The sequence below is a fragment of the Symphalangus syndactylus genome, chromosome 7, assembly GCF_028878055.3.
Source record: "Symphalangus syndactylus isolate Jambi chromosome 7, NHGRI_mSymSyn1-v2.1_pri, whole genome shotgun sequence".
NCBI classification, from domain to species: domain Eukaryota; kingdom Metazoa; phylum Chordata; class Mammalia; order Primates; family Hylobatidae; genus Symphalangus; species Symphalangus syndactylus.
The window spans coordinates 95851909-95872382 of record NC_072429.2 but is presented as its reverse complement, the minus strand read 5'-3'; the positions used below and the strand labels follow the sequence as shown (position 1 = coordinate 95872382).

Genomic DNA, 20474 nt, shown 5'->3' with positions numbered 1-20474 from the left:
CAGGGAAAGGTGAGAAACGTCATTTTTGTTCAGGACAACCCAGTTAAATATGGGACACCCAGTTAAATCAGAATTTTTAGATAAACAATGAATAATTTTTTGAGCATAAGTATGTCTCATGCAATATTTGAAACATACATTTTTTTTCATTGTTAATTTGGGATTCAAATTTAACTGGATGTCCTGTATTTTATCTGGCAACTCTAACTAGTTAACAATCAAGGATCCTATTACTTACTAATCGAGGGTGAAGGGGCACAGGGAGGAAGGGTGAACATTGAAGGACAATCAGAAGTCTCTGCCACAAAGTGAGACCCCTCAAAGTGGGTGGCAATAAATGTTGGTCCTCTCTTCCCTTTCCCTGTGAGGCAAGGCAAAACCAGAGGGTGGCTGCAGGGATACTTGCTGGTAGAGCCAACATCTGTTTTTGAAATAGAACCAATGTTCTATTTCAATGGCTAGTTTAATCACACGAAACACATGTATTTAGTTAAGACCTCAGAAATCTCTGCTCTATGCATGAAAGAGACAACTGTGGCCTGAAAAGCAACATTAATAAAAGCACTGCTTCTTTTTGATCACAAAAATGCTTAGTCTCATCTCTGCAGAAAGTCTTTTTCTGAACACATCCATAAGCTAATGGACCCATTAACTGAGTTGGTTGCAAGGAAACCTTCATGTTGTGAAAGAAAGGCCTGTGGGGCATGGTCGGTGGTGCAATGGACTGACTATTTGTGTTCCCCCAAAATTCATATATTGAAACCCTAATCCCAATACGATTATATTAGGAGGTGGAACCTTTGGGAGGTAATTAAGTCTTGAGGATGGAGCCCTCATGAATGAGATTAATGCCGTTATAAGAAGAGTCCAGGGAACTAGCTTGCTGTCTTTCTTCCATGTGAGAATACAAAAAGAAGACAGCCATCTGCAACCCAGAAGAGGGACCTCACCAGAGCCCAACCATGTTGGCACCCTGATCTATCTCAGACCTCCAGACTCCAAAGCTTAAAAACTAAGTTTATGTTGTTGATGAGTCACCCGATCTACAGTACTTTGTTATGGCACCTGATCAGCCTAAGACAGGAAGTATTCAGTCTATTACTTACCCACTTGCTCCCCACTGCAAATATTTTCACTTTTGTATGGCTGACCTGAGATTGTTCTTTCTGATTGTTGTTACCAAATGTTTTAGCTTCTTCTGAAGGCCGCTCTGAGTTCCTGACTCTAAAACCATGTCATCGGTATAATGGAGGAAGTCCCCAAATTGCTGTGGAAAACAGAGCATGAGTTCATTTTAGGTGATAGCAGAAGCAAATTATTTGGGTTAAAGGTAAAATAAAGTGGGGCCAGGACATAGTCCTATTTTGTAGGATTTAGAATGAGAAGTTGCTTTATCAAAAAAATTGTTCTTATGAACAATATTGTGTTACAGGCTTTGATGAAGGATTATTTGCCTGTAGTCTACATGGAGAATATCAGATCTGCCCCATACTCAAGTTTTCAGATTGGCAATGGCCTCTGAACTGGTCTTTCTACTTCTACTCTCCCTCCAAATCTATTCTTCACAAAGCAGCAAGAGTGATCAGTGATAATCATAAGACATGTCTCAGTATAGGCTGGGCACAGTGGTTCATGCTTGTAATCCCAGGACTTTGAGACACCAAGGCAGGAGGATCACTTGAGGCCAGCAGTTTGAGACCAGCCTGGACAACATATTGAGACCCCGACTCTATTAAAAATGTAAAAATTAGCTATCAGTGGTGTGTGCTTGTAGTTCCAGGTACGGGAGGATTGCTTGAACCCAGGGATTCAAGGTTACAGTGAGCTAGGATTGCACCAGTGCACTCCAGCCTGGGTTACAGAGCAAGATGCTGCCTCTAAAAAAAAACCCACACACACACACACACACACACACACACACATCTCAGTATAAACTCTGTCTGAGATCTCTACTGGCTTCTCATTGCTAGTAATACTAAACCCTTTACTAGCCTGAAAAGGCCCCATCCAGTCTGATTTTCCTTTTATTTTTTGACCACACTGCAGCAGGTTGAATGGTGGCCCCCCAAATATATGTCCACCTACAAATCCCTGGAACCTGTGAATATTACCGTACATAGCAAAAATATGTGATTAAAATAAGAATCTTGACAAGAGGCACTTATCCTGGATTATTCAGGTAGCGCTAAATGCAATCACAAGCATCCTTGTAAGACAGACACACAGAGAAGAAGACACACAGAGAAGAGGAGGAGGCAATGTGACCACAGAGGTGGAGACTGGAGAGATGTGGTCACAGCCAAAGAATTTCTGAGCCACCAGAAGAGGCAAGGAACAGGTTCTCCCCTGGAGCCTTTGGAGGGAGGGCAGCCTTGTCACCTTGATTTCAGATTTCTGGCTTTCAGATCTACGAGAGAATACATGTCTGTTGTTTTAAGCTGCCCAGTTTGTGGTAATTTGTTACAGCAACTGCAGAAAACTAATACACCTGCCATGACTGTTACAAGCCTCCTGGGTTCTTCTTGTCATTCAAGGCTCAGGTTAAATGCCACCTCCTCAGATGTGTTCACCTGATTGCCCGGTGTTAAGTCAGCTCTCCCTGACTCTTCAGTCACTCTGGGTGTTTTCAAAAGGAGGGAGTGATCGCATAATTACATGTGACTAACAGGAGAAGCAGGATAAGTATTGAGAACTGAGGAAATAAGGCACAAAGAGGGTTAATAACTTGTCCATTGTTGCACATTAAATGGAAGGGCTAGGAACCAAATACGAGCTCCCTGACTCCAGAGATTGTGCCCATTCTCTCCAAGCTATACTGGCTCTCGGCAAGGTGAGAGATACTGCCAAATGGTCATTTTAGCAGGAGAGCATATGTTCTTTGTCATAGTTATAAAATCACAGAGGCCCTTGCTGCATTCCATTCCTCCTCCCCTCTTCCCTAACAGCCTCCTCCTCCATCATGCTTGTTGACAGAGGTAGAGGAAGCACAAGTGGAGAATGACCACTCACTTTCACCCACATCAGATAGCCATTCTGAAGGATGAAGATAGCAAAAGGGGGCTGAAGGCTTATTACACCAACAAAAGCAATGGCCCATAAGGTGCGTAATTGGACATAGACTTACACTTTGGTCTGCCACTTAGCAGTGGTAATTAATTGAAGGTTATAAACATGTTTGATCCGGGTGTTTTCTTCTTTGTTTCAGGCAGCTAATTGCTCATGGATAAATTGCCTAAAGAGAGGCAATATTTCTTTTTTATTTTTTGGTTTTCAGCCAAGCTTTTAATGAAAAGATTATAAAATAACAGTTTCTCATCATTGTACATGAAGACTGCATCCTTCCGAATGGAGAGATCAGTCATCCATGAATTGCTTTTCTATGACACTGGACGGCTGTGTAGCTGCAGCTCTGACCTGAATTTATACAAACTCTTGAGGGACGTACACTCAATGTGATGAGTGACAGTGGTGGTGGCCAGTGCAGAAGTGAGATCCTGATATCCTTCCCCCTTTCTGTCCTAAAATAGGACACGATCCCTGTTCTAGTTCCAGTTAAACAAAACAGCTATGACCTCCTCCCTTTCCACTCCCCCTTAAAGTATTTGTGAGAATGATCCAGTGCCCAGTTTATGGACCCCCCAGGGGGCAGGGGGAAGCTAATGGTGAGTGGGACACAGAGAGGGGAGTCTTCTCAGTACTTGGCCCCATGGGGCCCCATCAAGTGGAGTGAGAGAGCTCTGGGGATTGACAGGCAATATTCTTGATTTAGGTCCTCCATGGATGGCTGTTTGACAGAGCCATTGTCAATTTTAGCTTTCATATGTCCTAAAGTTACTAAAAGTTAACATATTTTACAAATACAAAGCTCAGAAGAATGTCAAATTGAGTCTATATATTTGTAGGATATGAGTATTTTTTTAAGGTAAGAGACAAGATGGCCTTGAGCAGGATCAGCATCCACATTTAAAGGAATGAGTTACCAGATATGCAGAGCTGACCCATAATTTGTATAGAATAGTATGAAAGGAGAGGACACAGACTTGCTTCTCATTAAGAGATGGATTCTTAATGAGAGGCAAGTGTCTATGTCTTCTCCTTTCCTTAATTCCTCCCGTTTTGAATCTAAGCTGGCCACAGTGACTTGCTCGACTAGTACAGTGAAAATGATGTTCTGGGACTTCTGTGGTTAGGTCAGAGTAAGTGTTGTAGTTTCTGCCTGGGTCTCCTGGAACGCTCACTCTCAGAGTTGTCCGTCTTGGAACCAGGTGGCATACTGTAAGAAGCCCAGGCCACATGGAGAGGCCATAAGTAGGTGCTCCAACTGAGCTTCCCTTCCACAGCCAGTATCAGCTGCCAGCTATCTGAGTGTGCCATATAGACACGGATCCCAGTCAAGCCTTCAGCTGAGTGCAGCCCCAGCTAACATCTGACTGCAACTGTAAGAGAAAGCCCAGATAAGAATCACCCAGCTGAACGAAGTCAACCCATAAAACCATGATAAATAATAAATTGCAGTTTTAAACAATTATGTTTTGGGTGGCATTCTATGGAACTGTGGATACTTAGAACAGAATTTGGTACCTGGAGTGCTGCCATAATGAAAACTTAAAATGTGGGACATTTGCTTTGGGAACCAAGCAGCAGGAAGAAGCTGTGAGGTCCCTGAGGAAACTATTAATTAGAACTAGAGGGAAAATGAGGACATTGTTTTTGGAAGCTGGAAAAAGGCATCCTTTGTTTTGTAATGATGGATAATTTGGTATACTGTTGCTTTTGGTAATGTGAAAAACAGAAAATATATCTAGGAAATGGCAGATTTGGTTAAGAAGACTTCCAGGCAGAATGCTAAACATGCCTAATGGTTTCTCTTAGGCAAGTATGGTAAAGTATGAATATAGGGAAGTGAACTCCCATCTTCCATAATGAACTATTCAGTTTCAAGCAAAACTTAGATGGAATATAAGAAGTCACACTTGCTGGGTTTAAAAATAAAGCTGTTTTCCATTCCAAGCTTCTTCAGTAGGAAAAGTTCTCAAAGTAAGACATGATATAAGGTAATGATCATCTCAGAGATATGGCTCTAAGGTGCTTGCTAAGAATTTAGAAATCTTTAAGGTGACATACTGTAAGAAGCCCAGGCCACACAGAGGGCAAAAGTCTGCTTCACAGACTTTGAAGGATTCTGAAGGGCATTGTTCCATAGCACCTAACTGTCAGCCCAAGGCAGAAAGTGGCGTACTTTAAAGAGATTTGTAGGTATGTATTTTGACTAATGGAGTGAACCTGAAAGAGTCTTTAGGAAACTTGCAAAAAATTTAAGAGAATTGTACATGCGAAAGCACCATCAGCCTGAACTAAATAGGAAAGAGACAGTTCAAACTGTAGAGAGCCTTATATGGGTAGGAAGTAGGACAAGAAGGCTACTAAGCTGCAAACATGGCCATTTCTTATGGAAAAGGAAAAATGATTCAGAGAGCAGAATCAAAATCCCAGTAGGTGTGGGGAGCCAAGAGCTACAATCATTCCCAGGGAGGCACAACTGGGAACACACTAATCAAGGATCTGGCAACATGCACCTGGCAGCAGTTTAGAATTGCTACGGATCAGTGACTGCGATGTGCCTCCCGTTTCTTTCCCTTTTGAATGAAAGCTTTAGTGAAGTTATCCTATCTCTGTATCACCACTGTATTTGTGTGTGTGGGACAGATAACTTGTCTCTTCATCTAACAGGTCTTCAGATTGACAGAGCTGTACTCAGGGAACTGCACCCCAAGGAAGCTCATCTGCATCAAGATCTGACTTAGATGATAAAATCCTGGACCTCAGGCTTGAGTGGGTGCCATAATGGGATGAGACTTTTGGGTCTTAGGAGGAGACACATGTATTTATGTGGGAGGAATGTAAATAATATGCAATCAGAGAGCAGACTGTGACAAAGATGACTGCAAATTCTTTGACCCTCTTCCTATTAAGAGTTACTGTCTTATCTCCCTCCTCTTGAATCCAAGCTGGCCCTGGGGAATTGCTTGACCAATAGAATACATAGGACGTGAAGTTTGGGACTTGTGAGATTAAGGCATTAGAAGCCTTGCAGTTCCTGCCTGGATCTCTTAAAAAGTTTTCTCTTAGAATACTCCTTTTTAGAATCCCACTATTCTGTGGATTCTAAATTCTGTGAGAAGCCCAAACCACACAGACTACATATAGATGCTCAATCAGTAGCCCCAGAAGAACTCCCAGTCCTCAGTGAATATTGACTGGTGGCCATATGAGTTGTCATCTTGGACATCCAGCCCAGTTCAGCTTTCAGATGACTGTAGCCCCAGCTGCCATCTGACTGCATCTGCGTGAGAGACTATGGGTGAAAACTTCCCACTTGACTCAGTCAATCCACAGAACCATGAGAGATCATAGTAAATTGTTTTAAGCCATTAAATTTTGATGATGGTTTGTTATGTAACAAGAGATAACCAGATAAGGTTAAATCTTAGAGATCAGCAGTCATGGTTTCAAATCTCAAGTTCATCATTTATCAACTATGTGATTGTGAGCAAGTCACCTAAAATATCTGAGCTGCATTTTCCTCATCTATAAAATGGGAATCAAAACAGAACCCACCTAATGGGTTTGTTATGGGAATTAAAAGAGAGAATGTATGAAAAGTGACAATATAGTGACAGAGAGAAAGTGGGTCAGTAGGTAGTTACTACGGTTAGTAAATCAGTGTGAGTCATCTGCTTTTGTTGAAAGGTAGATGGGATGTTTGTGGCCATGTGGGAAGAATTAATTTAAGAATCTGGTCATTTTACTAAGGACCTGAGAGTAAGGTTAGGTCATTAGCAACTTTGTATTTGCTGTCCATCTTTCTATAATGGACTATAGGGGATTTTGATTCATGGGGGAAATGTTCTGAAAAAATCCTGGGCTCGAAAGAAATAGAAACACTTGGCCTTTTAAAATGGGGCTGTTATGGTTCCATGGATGGCACTTACCACCTCCACATGCGCTGAGCAGGCCTAGCTCACTGAGGTTATAGTGAGCAGTTGAGCAGACCCAGCCCTTGTTACAGTGAGACCAGAGGCACTAGCCTAGAGAGAAGGAGCAGGGGCTCTAAAGCCCCCTGGAGGCCTAGGATGCTGCTGCTGTCCACTGTATGTACATGTGGATGGGTGAGTGGGTGCTGGAATTCCAAATGGGGTGAGGGCAAACTTAAAGAGGCTCGACCCCAGCCGAGAGGTTTAAAGGAATGTCTTGATGTTCAGCACATCACCATACTGATGTGCTCAGTGAGCTTTGTCACCCATTCATTTATTTATATAGGCATTCACTCATTCAACAACCATTTATTGCATGCCTATATGCACCAGGCCCTGTGCTATGCTCTTGGGACGCACGACATTTAAGAGACAGTTCCTCCCCTGTGTTCATGAGGGGCTCATGAACCAGCAGGGGAGATAGACAGGTAAACAGGAAGTATGGCTAGGGGTAAGTACCACAGTAGAGGGCAACATGGGAGTGCAGAGGAGGGGCTCCAACTCTGGCATCAACTTACTCCACCTTGGGAAAAAGTTCTAAACAGGGAAGCGAGTGAGGCATGAGCTGTGTCTGGAAAAAGGGATAGGCTTGGGATTGACCTAGTGAACTGTAGGCAAAAGCCACTGACCAGAGGCACCAAAGGACAGGGCCACACTGGCCTCTAGGGGCCATAGACTGGTGCACTCTCAGGCAGCCCTGGAATCTGATGAGTCTGTTCCACAACTCCCATGGGGCCTGCAGAGAGCAAGTGTCTCTCACAGGCACAGAGTAAAGCAAAGCATCTCAACTATGTCTTGGTTTTGGCTCCATAGATGACTTCTGTGTGGGCGAATCTTCTTAATGCGTTCTCTTACTTTTTATTGTCCATGCTGTAAAACGTTTAAAAAAAAAAAAGCTAAAATAAACTTCCAGAGTTCAAAATGGCAGACTGTGACTAGAGCTAATGTCCTTTTCCTTCCAATGTTGGTTTGTCTGCCAAGTGATCTCATACTTGCTTGGTGAGGCTCTGCCTCCTCGACTCCTATCTTCTCTTTCCTCCACCTCCCCATTCCCGGCCACATGAGGTTCTCATCAGCATCACTGTGGTCAAAGGACTAGGCCCTGGGGTACAGTCTGCCCTGCCTCTCTTTGGGGCTTGGCAGAGGGAATTTACTTGTACCCCGATTTAGAAGCTGAATTGCCTACAGAGGATTGGGACCCAACATGACATTTTCTGTCAGTGACAGTATAGAGCTCTCTATTTCCTTACCCAACAGATTGTTTAGGACTAAGTTAGGAACTGCTTTCTCCCTGGAGTAATCGCACAACATGGGCCAGCCATGGTCAAGTACAATCTGAGTGTAATGTTCATCGGCATCAGTTGGTGAGGGTCCTAGTTCTAGACTGAGAGCTCCTTCAGGGCAGGAAGCAGACCTTTGCCAATTTCCCAACACTAGCCAGCTCTGTGACATCTGGAAGGGGCTCACCATAGTAGTTGTTGAATTTAATCTGGATACCACCCAGGCCGGCAACAACCTGCCAGAATCTCTGGGTGTATAGGTTTCACCGTCCTCATTCACCTGATGAAGAAATGAAATCTCAGAGAGGGTAGGCAGTTTGCAACAGCCTGGTTGTTGGGGCTCAGAATCTTGGACATTCCATTATGAAGACCCTGACTCTTTTTTATTTTTGCTTTTTTTGAGACGGAGTTTTACTCTTGTGGCCCAGGCTGGAGTGCAATGGCACGATTTTGGCTCACTGCAACCTCCGCCTCCCGGGTTCAAGCGATTCTCCTGCTTCAGCCTCCTGAGTAGCTGGGATTACAGGCATGCGCCACCACATCTGGCTAATTTTGTATTTTTACTAGAGATGGGGTTTCTCCAGGTTGGTCAGGCTGGTCTCAAACTCCTGACCTCAGGTGATCCGCCCGCCTCAGCCTCCCAAAGTGCTGGGATTATAGGACCTTGACTGTTATGCGTGATGTTTTGTTGTGAATGACTGCGCTAACACTGGTAGAAAGAACTAACCCTGCAGAATTCCCCAACCCTGCAGAATTCCCCAGGTACCAGGCAGCTGGGGGACAAATTTATACTCAAGGTTCCTCTCAGGCATCACCTTTGTCTAGGGCAGACATCTAACTCTGTCTCCTTACGGAGGACTAAGGGAGAAGCAGGAATCAGACTTACACAGTCAAAGGCTCAGTTTTAGTGCCCAAGCAGCAAAGAGATAAATGCCATCCTAATTCCCACTTAAAGTAAGCAAACAAGCCCTGGGGCTCACATGGACAGGAGGAAGCTGAGGGATTCAGTAAGTCTGTTTATTTTGGTTTGTATTTGACCTTGCATTACATTCACCAAGCAACTCCCAGTGAATGCAGAAACCTTTCCTCTGCCTCGGGAACATTTCCATACAAACAGAAACACAGCACAGATGACAAAAATTAAGATGTACTCTCCAACTTGCCTTGCTGTATTATTTAAAACAAATACTGTATGATTTTCCTTTCACGTAGCCATGGAAACCCTGCTGAAAGGATTTAATACAATTTATTGTGTGAAGCTTAAGAAGAAATCTGTTTCCCCAGTGCTGGAAAACAAAGCAAGCCAATTTCTCCTCACTTCCTACAAGGTGTGATGGACGCAAATTGTAGACTGGTGACCTCACCCAGCAGGGACTGGGCTTTCTGGGAAAGCATTCTGGAGATAAGTGGACCTGTTTCTTTTAGAGGCAGCGAAAAACAAAGCCGGTGCCAGAGGAATGATAATCTCCTTTGATGTGCCCGGAACTGCTTGACTGTTTCAGAAAGGGAAACACAGCTCTGAGTGGCAGTGCTACAATGCCTTTCAGTAAACACAATAGACAAATTTCCCTGCCAGGCTACCCCAGGAGCCTCTCCACTCACAGGATCCTCTTATAGGTATCTTGGTGTCAGTGATGGGATCTTAGGAAGGAGAGTCGCTTAACACCACGCTCTGATGAGAGGGTGGGCTCACTTTGGAGCCTGTTAGTACCAATGGCACAGCTCAACTCTATCTGCCTGTTAGAAACTCCTAAGGAGCTTCAGAAAACATGGAAGCCTAATTCCCAGAACTAATTGATTATATTAGAACCTGTATTTTAAACAGCTCTCCAGATGACGATTATGTGCAGCTAGGGTTGAGATCCACTGCTCTGGAACTTGAACTTCTTTAGGCTGAACTCTTTGTCTGTTTATTTTCTGATTCTCAGCTAGAGACCCAGGGCCTGATGATCTGTAAACCTAAAAAGGCTGCTGTAGCACAAAACTCGTCTTTGCAGCTCAGCTCTTCATCCCTAAATTCAGTGGGTGAAGGGAAGAATATTAAATTGCAGAAGAATTCCCAAAAATTGGGGAAGCTGGGTAAAGGGTTCACTGGACCTCTCTGCACTTTTTTTGCAACTTCCTCTAAGTCTATAAAAATGTCTAAACAAAACATTTTTAAAAATTGCAGCTGAAGACTTGAATTCAAATTCTGGATTTGTTACTTATTAGGTATGGGACTTAGGGAAATAAAAGACCCTCTGGGTCTTTTCCTTTGGAAGATAGGACAATTATTTCTATTTATTACATGATCAAATGAGAAAATAAAATTCTAGACCTAGATTTAGCTGGGGTCTCTTTGCCCCTTAAGGGGTAAAAGGAGATTGTTCAAACTCTCTGAGTCCATTTTCTGCTGCTATAACAGAATTCCTGAGAATGGGTAATTTGTAAAGAAAAGAAATTCAGTTCTCACAGTTCTGGAAGCTGAGAAGTCCAAAATCAAGGGACCAGTAGGGTTGGTATCTACTAAGGACCTGGTCTCCATTTCCAACATGGTATCTTGAATTCTGCATCCTTCAGGAGGGACAAACACTGTTCCTCACCTGGTAGAAGAGTGGCAGAGAGCCAACCCACTTTCTCAACTCCCTCAAGAACCCCTGGCCACTGTCTTTTTAAAATGGTAGCTATGATTTGAGTGCTGATTACATGGCAGCAGCTGTGTTAGCTTCCTTACATATATCATATTAATCTTGCAAGGAAGAAAGTGTTAGATCCGTGATGGAAACTGAGGCTCAGAGAGGTTGAGGAATTTGCCCAAATTAACACAGCAAGTGTCAGAGGTAGGCTGCAAAACCTATGTTCTTTCCATACTTCAGGCTACAGATGGCAGAACTAATAAACAGGTTTTGCTATCAAAAGAACAGACTACACAAAAGGTAAGTTTATGAGGATTGTTGAGTGATCTCTATATATGGTTATGTCTGCCCTCCAAGCACCCCTGTGCTCTTGTAAGAATAACTACCTCAAAGTAGTGGATATCTGCATATTTCCTGGAATGGTGCCAGGTACACAACACAGTTGGTGCTTGATGAATGGAGGTGTTAGTTGTAGTGCTGGCAGTCTTTGTTTGGTATGGTGAGGGGGTAAGCTAGTCCCATTATGTGATGTGGATATATTGTGCAAATGCTTTTTATGGTGGGATTAATCCATTCACAAAGACAGAGCTTTCATGGCTAAACATCTCCCAAAAGGCACCACCTCCCAACACTGTTCCATTGCGGATTAAGTTTCAACATGAGTTTTGGAGGGGATAAAAACATTCAAACTATTGCACCCTTGAACTACAGGTTATAGAACTTCCAATTACTTCCTCCAGAGTCACAGGAATTTTGGGGTAAATTACATGCTTGTGGTTGGTCACCTTGGGTTTTGAGCTCCTTCTTCCACTAAATTAATCAATTTATGTATTGTCTCACCCAAATATTGTGCCCAAGCAGCAAACAGATAAATACCACAAGGACAGAGGAGGAGGCTGAGGGATTCGGTAGGTCTGTTTATTTCAGTCTATGTTTGACCTTGCACTACATTTGCCAAGTAACTCAGTTGCTAACTTTCCTGAAACAAACCTCTCCCACAGGCATTTTTTATGTGTAGGTGACCTTACTGAAGGCTTGGAAAGATGAAAGGAATTATACCATAGCATCAGAAACTGACTCAAACACAGTGTCATCCAATTCTGCTTCCAAAGGTTCCTTGGGCCCCTTCATGTTGCTTGGTCTTCACCTCTTCTGTTCCCATCTTCCCTCCTGTCTTTTTCTTTCACTCCCCCGCCCCCTGGTTTCTGCCCGTTTCTTTCTTTCTTTTTTTTTAATGTTGATATTTATTTTAGATACAGGGGGTACATGTGCAGGTTTGTTATCAAGGTATAATGCACCCAGGTAGGAGCATAGTACTCAATAAGTAGTTTTTCAACCCATACCTGCCTCCCTCCCTCCCATCTCTAGTAGTCTGCATTGTCTATTTTTCCCACGTTTATGTCCATGTGTGCTCAATGTTTAGCTCCCACTTATAAGTGAGAACATGCAGTATTTTGTTTTCTGCTCCTGCATTAATTAGCTTAGGATTATGGCCTCCAGCTCCATCCATGTTGCTGAAAGGACATGATTTCATCCTTTTATATGGCTGCATAGTATTTCATGGTATATGTGTACTACATGTTCTTTATCCAATCCACCACTGATGGGCACCTAGGTTGATTCCATGTCTTTGGTATTGTGAATAGCTAGGTGATAGACATAGGACTGCATGTGTCTTTTGGTAGAATTATCTATTTTGGGGGGATGTATACCCAGAAATGTGATTACTGAATCAAATGGTAGCTGTTTTGAGTTGAGAAATCTCTAAACTGTTTTCCATAGTAACTGAACTAGTTTACATTTCCACCAACAGTGTGTAAGTGTTCCTTCTTCTCCATAGCTTTGCCAGCATCTGTTGTTTTCTGACTTTTTAGTAATAGCCATTCTAACTGGTATGAGATGGTATCTCATTGTGGTTTTGATTTGCATTTCTCTGATTAGTGATGATGAGCGTTTTTAAATATGTTTTTTGGTCACTTATGTTTCTAATGTGGACCACTTTAGCTATTTCTTTTGTTTCATTGGCTCTCGTCTTTCCTCCAGGAAACTTATCAAAATATTTTCTGATCTATCCAACCCTTCTAAAGCTCCGTGGAACTTTAGTTGGTCAACAAAAGCCAGCCCCCAACTCCAATCTAGATGTGATGGTCACAGCCAGCTCAAGCTCGCTGTCCACTGCACGGCCCTATACCATGTCACCACCAGCCCTGCGGAAGTCCCAGAGAGTCAGAGATGGGAGTGCTTGTAACTCAAAACTTTCACTGATTTTTCCAGGCTTAAATCTGGAGACTACATTCTGGACTTTGGGAATTTAAAAATCTAACATTTTTGGAAAGAAAGGGTGTATAGGGGCTTCTTATACCTTGAATAAAAAATGGCATTTTGGAATGTAAGCAAGTGAGACTCCTAAGAATTAAATTTTGTCAGAAATACACAAATTTACAAAAGAAGGAGGAGGAGGAGGAGGAGGAGAAGGAGAAGAAGAAGAAGAAGAAAAGAAGAAGAAGAAGAAGGAAGAAAGAAGAAGAAGAAAGAAGGAAGAAGAAGAAGAAGAAAAGAAGAAGAAGAAGAAGAAGAAGAAGAAGAAGAAGAAGAAGAAGAAGAAGAAGAAGAAAAGAGGAAGAAGAGGAAGAAGAAAGAAGAAGAAGAAAGAAGAAGAGGAAGAAGAGGAAGAAGAGGAAGAAGAAAGAAGAAGAGAAGAAGAAGAAGAAGAAGAAGAAGAAGAAGAAGAAGAGGAAGAGGAAGAAGAAGAAGAAGAAGAAGAAGAAGAAGAAGAAGAAGAAGAAGAAGAAGAAGAAGAAGAAGAAGAAGAAGAGGAGGAGGAGGAGGAGGAGGAGGAGGAGGAGGAGGAGGAGGAGGAGGAGGAGGAGGAGGAGGAGAAGAAAAATGCACTAGGCAGAGTGACCCCTGCCAAACCTCACTCATTCAAGAGGAATTTGGAGTGATGTTGCTGCCCATAAACCTCCTGCCATCAAGCCTACCTGGAGAGGTAGTGAGCTGGTATTCTGCAAACAGTTCCTTGTTTGTTCTCCTTCCTGTGGGTCTGTGTGCACTCAGATGATGGGAATCAAATTTAAATGGATAACTAGAAGTTGGAAGGAATCTGATTGGTTCTCACTGCCCAGGAGTAGCTCCATGACATGGTTTGGCTGTGCCCCCACCCATATCTCATTTTGAATTATAGCTCCCATAATTCCCACATGTTCTGGGAAAGACCTGGTGGGAGATAATTGAATCATGGGGGTGGTTTCCCCATACTGTTCTCAGAGTAGTGAATAAGTCTCAGGAGATATGATGGTTTTACAAGGGGTTTCCCCTTTCAGTTGGCTCTCATTCTCTCTTGACTGCTGCCATGTAAGACATGCCTTTTGCCTTCTACCATGATTGTGAGGCCTCCCTAGCCACATGGAACTGTGAATTCATTAAACCTCTTTTTCTTTATAAATTATCCAGTCTCAGGTATGTCTTTATTAGCAGCCTGAAAATGGACTAATACACTCCAGAAAGCCTTCCCACCTTCTTCTCCCTTGAGTATCTACATGAGACGCAGAGTAGCTTTGTCTAAGATGGTATCCCTGAGAATTGCCTTCTCACTCAGGCAGAGTTGATTGGCTTCCCTGCTGTGCTGCCGTGGGATGCTGTGCATACCACCATCAGAACAGACTTGACCCTCTGCTTGCAATTGTTTGCTTGCACATTGGTTTGCACTTTCCCCCCACCCCCTGCACTAGCTGGTGAGGTTCTTAAAGGCGGGAAACACATCTTTTCCAACACATAACACAGTCCCTGGTGCAGAGAAGACATTTGATAAATGTTTGCTCTAAGAATCAATGAATGAGGTCTCACCAAAAAAGAGCACTGAGTTTGCTAGGGTTATTTATTTTAATATTATGCAAAACACAGAGCAGACATCACCTTCTGTTTCTAAATCCTTTGTGATTGATTAATCAACAAGTTATTATTGAAGCTAGCTACAGCTAAGACCCAGGCGAGAGGGAAGCAATGGCAACCACATACTTTGAGAGGTTTATTAATCGACTGTATAATAACAATGCTGCATCACATTATTAGAGTCATTCTGCCTTAGAGCTCAGGGTTCTACTTATAAAGTGCCTTGTTTAATTAAAAAATAGCCTAGCAAGGATAAAGGATAGAAAATTTTATAATTACTTGCCAATAATCATCAGCTCGCCCATTATAGGGCAAGATTAAAATTCAGTTCTTCAGAACTTGAGAGTCTGCTCTTATATACTTTTCTCTGGAATAGTTCATTTCTGGAGAGAGACACTAAATACTTCTAGTGGGCAGCAATGTGTCTCTTAGCAGCAGAAGGCAGGACTCAGTTCCCAGTGACCCCTTGTCCTTCTTCCTCTGAGATCCTCTACACCTAGCCTGTGGTATATGAGGACTTCTTAGCTTCCAGGTCAATGCTGGCACTGGGGATGGAGATGGATGATGGGAAGCTGCTGAGATACTTGCCAAGCCTCAATGCTCATGCCTATTTAGTGACATGTGTTGAGACAGCATGATATGTACTCATCTGTACTTCACGGAAAGTCAGTCCATACACATTTACTGAGTACCTTCTGTTGTAGGTGCTGAGGATTCTAGGTGAACAGGGAAGTCGTGGTCCCTACCCTGATGGACTAGTGGAGAAGATAGACATTTAACAAATAAATGATTCTGAATGTGTAAATTGCTGTGAAGGAGAAGTGTAGTGCAAGTCAAGGGTATAACAGGAGCGGTGGTGGAGGCTGAGAACAGGGCCACCATGTGCTGTTGTGCAGACTGTAGTCTATGTGAATGGCACCCCCTGGAGATGTATATTACATAACAGGTCTGGTCAATATGGTAGTTCTAGCTGAGAGGGAGCAAATGACATGCAAATTGCAAAGGAGGAAGAGGATTGGCGAGGTTAAGGCATGTGCAAAGGCCCCAAAACAGAAAGAAGCTGAGCATGGCCCAATAACAGGAAGAACCAGTATGACCAAGTAGAGAAGTAGGCACTGGGGAGAGAGGAGGCAGTCAGGTAGAGTCTCATAAAGCCATGGCAAGGAGCTTGGATACTATTGTAATTGCAATGGGAGACAGGAGGATTTTAGAGCTGGAAATGACATTATCTGATTTCTGTCATTTTGGCTGCCATTAGGGGATGGATTGGGGGGAGCATGGTAAGATTGGAGATGTAGAGAGGGCTTGGGAGGCTATTGCGAGAGTCAGTTTGCAACAGTCTTGGTACACATTGGGTGCACAATAAACCATGACTCCATTTTCCTTCCCTGTCTTCTAATTGTGACATGCTTTGTACTTCCCAAAGCACTTTCAATTTGTTATTTTATTTGATCTGCATTATAGCACTTTCAATTCATTATTTCATTTGATCTTCATAATAGCTGAAGGGGGTGAGGTGGGTATTATCACCCCCCTTCATGCCTGTGGTAACTGAGGCTTTGAAGGGAAAAATGGCTTTCGGGAGATCCATCAGCCAGTAACTCCTGGAACTGGTTCTCAAATCAAATGAAGGAACTTGACCAATCCCTAATTCTACCATATTATGCAATGTCCAAATGAAATAATCTAATTAGTTAATTTGTTAAGCATGAAGAAGTAATTTAAAATTTCCGGGGGTTATGATTTGCAAGCAGAAAAAGAAAAATACCGGTGAAGGAGCTGATATTTCCCTAGGAACAGCCTGGATCCAAACTTCAGAATAATTGCTTTAAGAACACCGTATTTCACTGGAGTCACAATAACGCTTTTCTTTTCATCTTTATTTACCCCAGTGTGGCCCACTAAAAAGGTTCCAGTGTGCTCCATGTCTGAGAAGATATATTTTTGCTCATTAAACACCAAACAGAGGTTAAGACATCGACAAATCAACATTATTTATACTGAAGGAGGCAAACATTCCTTTCAGACTTTCATTTCCTCTGGAAACATGTGCTACCTGAGCCATAGCCACCAAAATATGTATTTTCTTTTCCTTTTAAGGAAATGCCACTTCATTGCCAAACCTCAAACACAGCACCCCAAATGGAAGGAGAGGTTTCTCAGGTACGGCAGGGAGAAAACTCAGATTCAAAAGCCGCTCTGTTCTCATCAGCTAGGGACTGCATCTGAAACCGTCTGTGGATAGTGTTTAATGTTCTGCAAATCTTCCACTGAAAAGAGATTTTCGTCACAATTGCATTATAATGTTTTTCCCCAAGATCACTCCTTGTTTAGGAGCCAACAGCTCAAACCTTGAACAAATTGTTCCCAGACCTTCCTTGTTTCCAATGTCCTCGTGAAGAAAGAGGCAGGCATGAGGGAGGATCGGTTTTATCTCGCCTTTGTCCTTGACACTGGGGAACACCAGATAAGTTGCTGTAACCCCTCGTTTTGACTTTGAGGACTATAATAAGCAATTGGCCCTCTTTCCTTTTTTTTGTTCCTTGTCAGAGTTTTGTCAGAATTAATTCACTTGGATTTGCTGTTTTGCTTGAATCTCTGTGGAAATGACTAATGCAGAGCATTATAAGCATAGTCTCCATGCTTATGGAGCATGGGCCATTATGGCCCAGTGGGAAATGGAGAATTGTAAACACGAAGAGGGAACTTTTCCAGTGAGCTCAGGGAGGGAGCGGCAGAGAGGGGGAGAAGTTACTAGAACCCAGTGCTGCAATGGCCCCCAGGTATGCTCAGAGGAAGCTCTGGGCTTGGGCATTCAGGAAAGACCCTTATGAGGATGCAAGTTTGCCACACATGCCTCCTTGGCTTGGCTTTGTTGTCACCACTGAGAAACCCCAGCCCCTTTCCCCTTGGCCCCTGCCCAGAGGTGGAAGGAAGGGGTGTGTGCCAGCATTTGTGTGGCTGCATTTGCATCTCAGTTCTGGGGAGAAGGTACAGTGGGGGGACACAGCTGTGGCTGTCCTGCAGAAGCAGCAACAGAGGGGGCACCTGGGACATGCTCTGCTTTCTCCCCTCCCTGCAGCTGCTCCATCTGTGCACAGGTGTCCCTGTCTGCACTTGCTTAAGTGTTTAGGCCACTTCCTGACCCTGTAGGGGATCTTTCCAATCCCTAGACATCTCCTCCTTTTCAAAGGCTTCCTGGATTTCTTCCCCTGCCATTCCCACTTCTCCCCAAACGTTTTCCTCTTTCTGGCACTTGGTGAGAGTTTAAGTATTTACATCTGCTGAGGTTTATTGGTGCACAAATTTGTATCCTTAGGGGTCTTTGATTGCAAGCAACATAAAGTGACTCTGGTTGGCCAGGGGAATGGGATTAGGGGGAGGTAGATCAGGTGCTTATAGAATCAGAGGGAATGTTGGAAAACTAGGCTAGGAGACAAGCAAAAGGTGAGAAAGCCCTAGAGGATGAGGAAGCAAAGCTCCAGGAGTAGAATTCTAGCAGGACTGCATGCCCAGGGTGCCACCACAGGGGAGTAGGACTCTGGACATATCACCATTCCTAGGGACAGCCACTCAAGATACAGAGATGGGAAAGCCCCTGTTACTGAGTGTGGTCCCATGCCTGTCCCCTGTGACACTGGGATGCTGAGGGAGGCTCTGGGGGAAGGAGATTTTGATTGCTTTATTTGGAGGGCAGGTGCCTGGGTTTACCATCCCACTACAACTCAAACCAGGAGGAAATCAGGGATCAGGGTGCTCTTAGAGAAGGTAAATGGATGCTGAATGGGGTGTGAAGGGGCCAACAAAGTCACCACACTTTCTCCCTTCCCCTTCTGTTCCTGATGCAGAGTCCCCTGGAGAGTCAGGGGGTGTGGGAGGTGCTCAGCTGGGCTTGCTGCTGCAGGTTTAACATAGGGAAGAGGGATGCCCTTAGAGGGGAGGCCGGGTGCCTCTTTCTCCTTGGAATTGTTAGCCATGAATGCCCAGGAAACTGGGGCAGAATCTCCTGGGGAACCTGAGGAGGATTCCTTCCCAGATCCCCTGTGGTTGCCTGGGAGTGAGCAAAAGTTGGGAATAAGTGCAGCTGAGAACTGGAGGAGACAAATCACACCTGCATCACCTCTACCTAGGAATCCCTTGCTATCCTAATGGCTAATGATGGCTGCCTTTGTCTTCTGGCCTTCCCACTACACCCATGCTAGGACCCCAGACTGCATATATTTATTTCTGAAGCAAGTTTTAAAAATACAGAACTTTATAATGGTTGGTGGTTGAGTTACAGTTTTAACCAGGTTGAGAGTTACATTTGACGAGACAAGCATTGGCTCTGTGATGCTGTGGAAGCCATGTCACTTCTCTGGGCTCTACTTTCTTCCTCTCTAATACGGTGGAGGCTCAAAGTGTTTCCATTCTCAACAGTTCCCCCATGCTCAAGGAGCGATCTGCTCAGCTAGCACACATCAGAGCCTCATTTATTTGGGGGCTGCACTCAGAATTGAGAGGCACAGCTGGTCTCCTAGGTGACTGCCACGCGACACTGCGGTCATCTATTTCCTCTGCCTATTTTCCCCCTAAAGCACTCTGGCAAAACAGCCCAGAAGCGCTGTGGAGTGGGGAGAAGCCAAAGATTTTAATATACATGTGGTGACATTTAGGGCCATGTCAGCATCTTCAAACTGAGCGGGCAGACTTACAGCTCACAAGAGGATGCCTTTGGCTCATGTTCCTCTTAAAAACAAAACAAAAATTCACTAGAAATCCAAATATTCTTCAGCAGAAAAGAAGGGATGCCTGGTACAAGTCAGGTATTGTGCAGAGGAAGAGTGATTCCTATTGATACTCATCTTGGAGAGTGGCATATTAGCATATTCAAGATCCCTCCAGGTCCTATAGTAAAGACAGGTTTAACTCTTTATGACATAGCCCTCCCCAAACTTATTTGCACATGTAATATTCTCTTTTTGTGGAATACTTGTTAACTGCTGGTAACTCTGCCTGGTCTCTTTGCACATATTCTTTTTCATGGGGTGGAAACTTCCCATGTGAACTGACCCTGGGGCCCCTCCAATCTCTCTCCATAGGGCTGAGGCATGTTAGACAGCTGGTAAAGAAATGACTCAATTAATAACATCATTCAGTATTCTTGAGAGCTCACCATGGATCAGGTATTGTGCTGGGTATAAAAAAGAAAGATTTGTAAAAGTAAGTGGTCTCTTTCCTCAAGGAGCTTATAGTCTAGTGGGAAAAGACTCATGAAAATGATGTGGCCTTGCCTTTAGTGTAATAAATGTTTGGGTCTAGGAGCTGGAGAGATCCTTCAGGGTCAGCTCACAAGATGACTTGGAGATCCCAGTGGCTGTGCTTGGCAGCAGGGATGGGTCAGGCTCAGACAGGTGTTGAGTCAGATTCCCAGAGCTGACTCCAGCTAGGTCCTGGGTGGGCAGACAGTTTGCAAACTGGATGATCAGGGAGAGAGGACTGAGGGAGGCTTGGGTAGGGGATGAGAGGAAGGGTCTGGTTAGGCAAAGAGCTGAGGGTCTGAAGTCAAATGCAGGCAGCCAAGGAAGTGTCAGAAACTACAACCAGGGTAAACGGTCCCTGTTTCCCCAAGTATACCGTCCTCATCTACAGGACTTGCCATGAATCCTCTGGGG

The 20474-nt window shown here is 43.8% G+C and overlaps 2 long non-coding RNA genes across 2 annotated transcripts in view; one reads left to right on the top strand and one right to left on the bottom strand.

The window, feature by feature from the left end:
* The window catches only part of LOC134737128 (uncharacterized), a 547208-nt gene that overhangs the window by 234797 nt on the left and 291937 nt on the right, over positions 1 to 20474 (top strand). The window lies entirely within an intron of this gene.
* On the bottom strand, positions 955 to 4403 carry LOC129486638 (uncharacterized). Its single transcript, XR_008659040.1, has 3 exons — positions 4239 to 4403; positions 2571 to 2692; positions 955 to 1267 (listed from the first exon to the last, which is right to left on the bottom strand). It is a non-coding gene; the product is annotated as an uncharacterized lncRNA (long non-coding RNA).